Below are 7330 nucleotides of genomic sequence, written 5' to 3'. Positions count from 1 at the left end.
GGAGGAGGAGGAGGAGGAGGAAGAAGAAGCACTCTGCTCTATCCTACACAAAACCTTCAGTACAAAGTTGAGTGATTTGAGAATATTCACAGAGTTGGGAACCATTATTAACATGTAATTTCAGAACCTTTTCATCACTTTCATGAATACTTCCCTGCCCCTAGAAAAAATAAATAGCTTTCTATTTTAGGAATTTAGCTATTTAAAAATATTTAAGATTTGTTTAATTTTATCTTACATGTATGAGTGTTTTGCCTACATGTATGTATATGTACCATATGCCAGAAGAGGCTAGAAGAGGGCATCAGATTCCATGAAACTGGAACTAAAGACAGTATCATCATGTGGGTACTAGGAACTGTACCTGAGTTCCCTGCAAAAATAAGAACTCTTAACCACTGAGCCATCATCCCTCCAGCCCCTGTTTTTTTCAAAATTGCATTTTATTTATTTATTTTGTGTACAAGTGTGTTAGTGTGCAAGCATGCACATGTCATGGTGTATATGTGGAGGTCAGAAGACAACCAGAGTAAGTCAGTTCTCTCCTTCTTCTATATGGATCCTGGGGCTCAAACTCAAGGACATCATAAACTTTATATGCACTAGTCCCTCTTATCTAAAGATTCACTCTTTAAAATTATTTATTTACATTTATGTATATGGGTGTTTTGCTTATGTGTTTGTCTGTGCAGCATATACTCACTTGGTGCCTTTGGAGGCCAGAAGAGGGTGTTGGATCTCCTAGAATTGCCATTACAGATGGTTGTAAGCTGCTATGTGGATGCTTCCTTTAAAGATTTATTAGTGTGCTGTGGTGGTGGGGCACTTATGTATGTGTGGGCAGGTACCTATGGAAGGAAGCCAGAGGCATCAGGTCCCCTTGGAGCTAGAGTTTACAGGCAGTTGTAAGCTATCCAACATGCATGGTGCTGGGAACTGAACTGAAGTCCTCTGTATGAGTACTATGCTCTCTTAATCACCAAGCTAATTCTCCAACTACACAGAGAAACCCTGTCTCGAAGAACCAAAAAAAAAAAAAACAAAAAAAACAAAAAACAAAAAACAAAAAACTTTTAATTTGTATTTCTGAACAATAGGTTAAACAGAATTCTCCCTACTCTTTTGTTTTGTTTTGTTTTTTTGTTTTTGTTTTTGTTTTTTTTTTAAAGAGGGCATCAGATCACATTACAGATGGTTGTGAGCAGTCACCATGTGGTAGCTGGGATTTGAACTCAGGACCTTTGGAAGAGCAGTCAGTGCTCTTTATCGCTGAGCCATCTCGCCAGCCCTCTCCCTACTCTTAAGGCAGTGTCTATCCAGCAAGTGAAGGCCAGAACCAATGGGAAAATGCATAAAGCATATAAAAATAAAATCCAATCACAGATGTTTGATGTCTTCTTTAATAAAAAATTAAAAAAAATCGTACTTTAAAAGCCAGCTATTTTTATTTATTTTTAATTTGTGTACATGTGAGGGAGATGTGTGCACATGAATGCAGGTATCCACGGAGACCAGAGGCATCAGATGCACCTGGAGCTGAACTTACAGGCAGTTGTCAGCCATTCAGTGTAGGTTCTGGGAATTGAACTCTGATATCCTGAAAAATTTTTAAAAACCTTTATCTTACAATCAACTTAGTTGTAGCTATGTCCACGTTCTTTAATTTTAATTCTCATAGTTATTTTACAACATACTTTAACCTTCTAACCTTTGTTCTTGCCTATTTTCATTTTGGAACAATCTTTACCTTATTATACGAAATCCTTTCATATTCAAAAGCAGTTCTTCTCTTTTGTCTTCTTTTACTGAAAATATATTTTATACCTATAACTTTTATATATTTTCCTTCACTTGATGATTCTTTAATGTCTCATTATGACTACTGTTAGAATTATAAATTTAGAAGTCTTTTTAAGATTTATAAGATAGTTATATTTCCAATTAAAACTAGAAGCTTTATCTAAGACATATCTTGTATGTGGAGGTGTACGTATTTGCTTGCTTAGAGACTGGATCTCACTATATATCCCTGGCTGACTTGGAACCGACTGTGTAAACCAGGTGATCTTAAACTCAGTGACCTGTTTCTGCTTCCTGAGTGCTGGAATTAAACCACCATGCCCAGTGTGTGTGTGTGTGTGTGTGTGTGTGTGTGTGTGTGTGTGTGTTTGTGTGCACGCATGCATGCACTCGAGAGTACTCCACATTGTATGTGAGTACCTATGGAAGACAGAAGTGTCAGACCTCTGGAACTGGAGTTACAGGCAATTACAAGCCACCTGAAATGAGTGCTAGGAGTCAAACTTGAGTCCTCTGGAAGAGCAGTAAGTGCTCTTAATTTCTGAGCCATCTTTCTAGACCAGGGTTTACTTAAAAAAAAAAAAAAGATTTATTTATTTTATGTATGTGAGTACACTGTACCTGTCTTCAGACAAACCAGAAGAGGGCATCAGATTCCATTACAGATGATTGTGAGCCACCATGTGGTTGCTGGGAACTGAACTCAGGACCTCTGGAAGAGCAATCTTAACCACTGAACCATCTCTCCAGCCCCAGGATTTACTTTAAAAAAAAAGGGGGGGGATTTATTTATTTATTTTTATGTGCATGTGTGTATACCATGTGTGTGCAGATAGGTAAGATTGGAGGCCAGAGGGTGGCAAATCCCCTGGAACTGGAGTTATAAGCAGTTATGAGCTGCTTGATGTGGTGATTGGGAATTGAACCCAGGTCCTCTGGAGAGCAGTAAATGCTTTGAACTGCAAAGCCATCCCTCCAGTCCCCAGGATTCACTGTATAATTCTTTTGTTTTGGATTTGTTTGTTTGTTTTTTGAGACAGGGTTTCTCTGTGTAGCCTTAGTTATCCTATAACTCATTCTGTTAGCCAAGCTGGCCTTGAACTCAGAGATCCTGAATGTTGGAATTAAAGACTTGTGGCCACCTCCACCAGCTAGAAGTATAAATTTAAGATATTTTAATGAAAATGCTCTAATAGAAGTTGTAACATAGTATCTCTCTCTCTTCTCACTCTGTAGACCAGGCTGGCCTCAAATTCAGAAATCCTCCTGCCTCTGCCTCCCAAGTGCTGGTATTAAAGGCATGTGCTACCACTGCCCGGCTAGCATAGTATCTCTCAACAAAGCAATTTCCAGGGCAGCCAGAGTTACACAGAAAAATCTTGTCTCAAAAACAAACAAACAAAAGAGTACTTTTAATTTATATTTCTGAACAATAAGTTAAGAACTACACATCCTTATGCTACCCCCAGCTGCTCGTAACTGATTCCTTCTTCTTCTTCTTTTTTTTTTTTTGGAGACAGGGTTTCTCTGTATAGCCCTGGCTGTCCTGGAACTCACTCTGTAGACCAGGCTGGCCTCGAACTCAGAATTCCGCCTGCCTCTGCCTCCCAAGTGCTGGGACTAAAGGTGTGCACCACCACCGCCCCGCAACTGATTCCTTTTTGTGTGTTTTCTTTTCTTCTTCTTTCTTTCTTTCTTTCTTTTGACAGGGACTCTGTGTCACCTGGCTGTTTTGGAATTTCCTGTGTAGACCAAGCTAGCCTCATACAGAGTTCTGCCTGCTTCTCTTTCCCAAGTGCTGGGATTAAGAGCATGTACCATCATGCCTGGTTCCAAACTAAGATTTTGTGGGGCTTGGTCGTCAGCCACTACCCAGACTATAAAACTTCTGCTCTAGGATAGAAAGGGAACTCACTAAGGAGGGAAGAGTGTACATAGAGAGGGGGTAGTTGTTTCTAAGGACCTGGGAGCAGGGCCTAGTTGCACACTAGGTCCATAGTGCTTTTCAAGTCCCCTGGCCTTTGTTACCAGGGTCCTTCCTCCGGAACCTCACAGTTTTTCCACAACCCCAGCTCATGGCTTCATTCCTTCTCCATTCCTGGAGTAGAGGGCCCTGTTTATTTCCAGTTGGCCACCTACAACTTTACTTTTTGTACCACAACCCTGGCTTCCACTGTTGCCTCTGGGGACATGCCATACATAACCCTGGCCCCTACAACTTTACCCAATCTCCCAGGAATCTGCTCTCACTCCTTTTCTACCTCATCCTGTATCTATGCCCTGTCCTCCATGACTTCATCCCATCTCCTATAGCCCCCTTCCCTGAAACTCCACCCTCTGTTCCATGACCCCAGCCCCCACACCTTGTCCAGTCTCCCACACCCCTGTCTGCCCTCCAGAAAACAGGAAGCATTGGGAGTCGCAGCTCTGGGAGTAAGTGCAGGAAGCTGGGCTTATCTTGCTCTGCAGCCCTGACCCCTGGCCTTGTGCCGGGTAGGGGGCGCCAGGGACAGTCCAAGGACAGAGCCTGCTCACCTGGTGAGCCCTGGCTGCCTCTCTCTTGAGCCACAAACTGTCACAACTGGACTGGTATGCAACAAGGCCTAGCCAGTGTACCATTAAGCTTCCCAGGGTACATCAGACTGATGTGTCCTCCACAAACAGCAGCAGAAATCCCATCTACACAGCAAGGAGGTGACCCAGGTTCTAGGGCCTCAGGATGTCCCACTTCCCCCACAACAGGCACTGCACAGCTGCCAAGGGCCTGACCTTCCCATTTCCACCCAAACAAGGACTCACTTCCCATAGCAGGTGTTACCCCTTTGCTGCTTATTCCAGAGTCTAACGAAGCAGGGTGTGTGTGTGTCGTGTCTCTGTGTTTGTGTCTGTTTCTGTGTGTATTTCTGTGTGTCTGTGTGTTTTTCTGAGTTTATAAAACTAAGTCTTCCTGAGAAGAGTGCAGGGATGTCTCTTGTACCCCACCCCCACCCCTAGGTCTTGAAGGCCACTCACTGGCAGGGACAATGGGCCTCAACACCTGCCTCACTCTTTTCCCCAACTCCCTCCTCCTCACTCCAGTAATATGTGTTTCCTGGAGTAGAGGGCCTTGTTTATTTCCAGTTAGCTGCAGCTGAAGCAGGCAGCCTTCTTGAACATCTGCAGGTTTTAGGACCCCACAGGCAAGTGTCCAGAAGCCTGAAAGGCCAGGCACTCTCCAGGTCTGGGAGCAGATGTTTCCTCCTCCTTCACAACCCTGTCCACAGGGCTGCCCAAGCCTTCTAGGAGCCCAGCTTCCCCCTCTTCCCCCGCCCCAATAACTCCTTGAGTAGAAAGGGCAATCACTTAATTCTAAGCAGTTGCAAAGCTGAACCTCCCTTTGCAACCACCCCAGAATTTAACAGTGTAGGTGTGGTATCTACCAGTGGCATGGCCTAAGAATGATAACTTGAACCAGGCCTGGGCCTACTCACTATCTCCCATTAAATAATTGTGCGTGATACAGCACTGTTAATTAGGAAAAATATGGAATACTTTATAAATTTGTGTGTCTTCCTTGCACAGTGGCCATGCTAATCTTCTGTGTATCATTCCAGTTTTGGTATATGTACTGCCAAAGTGAGACCAGCTTTAGGAATGTAGCTGAGTTTAGAGCTCTACCTATTTAGCTGTGGCTCTGTGCTCACAGGGCACACAGACACAGAAGACATGTCTATCCTTACTGCACCCTTCACTCAGCTCTGCCACACTTCTAGGCTGTTGTGGTAGGTAGCAGGATAGGAATGTTGTGTCCTAACACAGAAGAAGCCACAGTCTTCACTCCCTGCTGCATCATGGGAAGTGGGGCAGGGTTGTTAACACACAAGTGGCAAACTCAAGATTAACTTAGGGATTTGCAAACCCAAGAACTAGCTTGTCATTCATTGCTGTTGCCCAAGTTCCAGATGTTCTTTCAAAGGCTCCTAGTCGTGGGAGGCCGTGGTATCCAGTCTCTCTTCAAAGCCTGCCAGGCCCCTTCTTCCAGGATTACATATGGAGGCTGGCTCCTAGGCTGCAGGAAATTGCACAGGCCTGGCCAGTGCCTTGGGGGTCCCATCTGTAATCCTCACACAGCCCTTCCTTCTGGGCCATAGCCCCACCTCCCTGGAAAGCCAAGCATTGAAAAGGCTTGTGTGGGATAGGATAATAGCAGCAGTCTCCAGCCTCGTGTCTGAGCCTCAGCATCTCCGAGGTTTGTTCTAGCTGGTCAGCAGCTAGCAAGCAACTGTGGAACAGCTTGTGTGCTGGGATATGCTATGTGTGCACAAGAGTATGCCCTGTCCTCAACTACAAAGCAGCCCAGGAAGCTTCTATTCAGGTCCCTGGGCTGAACCTAGAAGACCCAGAATCTAGGGTCTCAGTAGCACTCAACTTACCCTTCAGCTCCAAGCCTTTCTGAGGGCTCCCGAGGATGTCCATATCCTGCAAGAGGACAGTCATTCTAGTGGGTTGGTGACCACAGGCTGATGCTTTCAGGACTCCTGCAGAGAGTTATGGGTGCAGGATTCAAGTAGCCTCTCATGTGTAGTCTGGTACACGCTTAGGCATCAACATTTATTTCCTGAGACTAGGCCTCAGCTTCACCTTCAGTCCCAGGAGGCTGTAGTTTGTTTGATCTTTCCTCAGCTGAGGAGCAGAAGGTGGGAATCAGGACACCCTGTTGGCTCTTTCCCTGCCTGTCACCTGCCCCCAAATTGATTTCTCTAAACAGTAGGATAGGACAAGATGGGGTGTAGCTGTGGGTAAGGAGTGGCTATGGATGGGGAGTATCTGTGGGATACTTACTAGAACTGAAGTAATTTCCCAGTAGGGCCTAAAGTCAGGGCAAGGATAAGTACAGATTCCCTTGAAATATGGACCCATAGGTATTTCATAAAAGGCTGTCCATACTGCCGTTCTTCAGCTTAGTGCCCAGATTGTTACTAACCTTCCTCAGATCCCACTTGACCACTTTTAGTGAAAGTTTCACTGCCCTATGGTTTATATTTCAACAAAATCAGACCTCTTTCTCTATACTGGACATTGGCTATACCCCAGCATACTCAATAGAGCTCATCAATATAAGTCCAAGTCCACAGCCACCACCTCTCTTCCACTGGTATTTCCCAGTACAAGATGACCAACCACTCAGACCCTAGGGCCAGGACCCTGCAGTGGCCCAGGCTTCCCCTCAACCCCTCACAACAGCTAACATATACATGCATTCGCTATGCACACATGGGGGAGAATCATTTTATTTTTTATTTTTATTTTTTTAAATATTTATTTTATTTATTTTATGTGTATGAGTACATTGTAGCTGTACAGATGGCCGTGAGCCATCATGTGTGTGGCTGCTGGGAATTGAACTCAGGACCTCTGCTAGCCCCGCTCGCTCTGGCCCCACTCGCTCCAGCGTAATTCACTGTAACTGTTTTCAGACTCATCAGAAAAGGGCATCAGATCTCATTACGGGTGGTTGTGAGCAACCATGTGGTTGCTGGGATCTGAACTC

General features: G+C 44.6%; 1 non-coding gene across 1 annotated transcript; it reads right to left on the bottom strand.

Moving 5' to 3' along the window:
* Positions 1 to 5316: 5316 nt before the first annotated feature.
* LOC116092665 lies at positions 5317 to 5419 on the bottom strand. Its single transcript, XR_004119403.1, has one exon. It is a non-coding gene; the product is annotated as a U6 spliceosomal RNA (small nuclear RNA).
* Positions 5420 to 7330: the final 1911 nt, after the last annotated feature.

This window comes from Mastomys coucha, unplaced genomic scaffold, assembly GCF_008632895.1.
Source record: "Mastomys coucha isolate ucsf_1 unplaced genomic scaffold, UCSF_Mcou_1 pScaffold15, whole genome shotgun sequence".
NCBI lineage: Eukaryota > Metazoa > Chordata > Mammalia > Rodentia > Muridae > Mastomys > Mastomys coucha.
The sequence above is the reverse complement of the archived record's forward strand: the minus strand, read 5'-3'. Positions and strand labels throughout refer to the sequence as shown.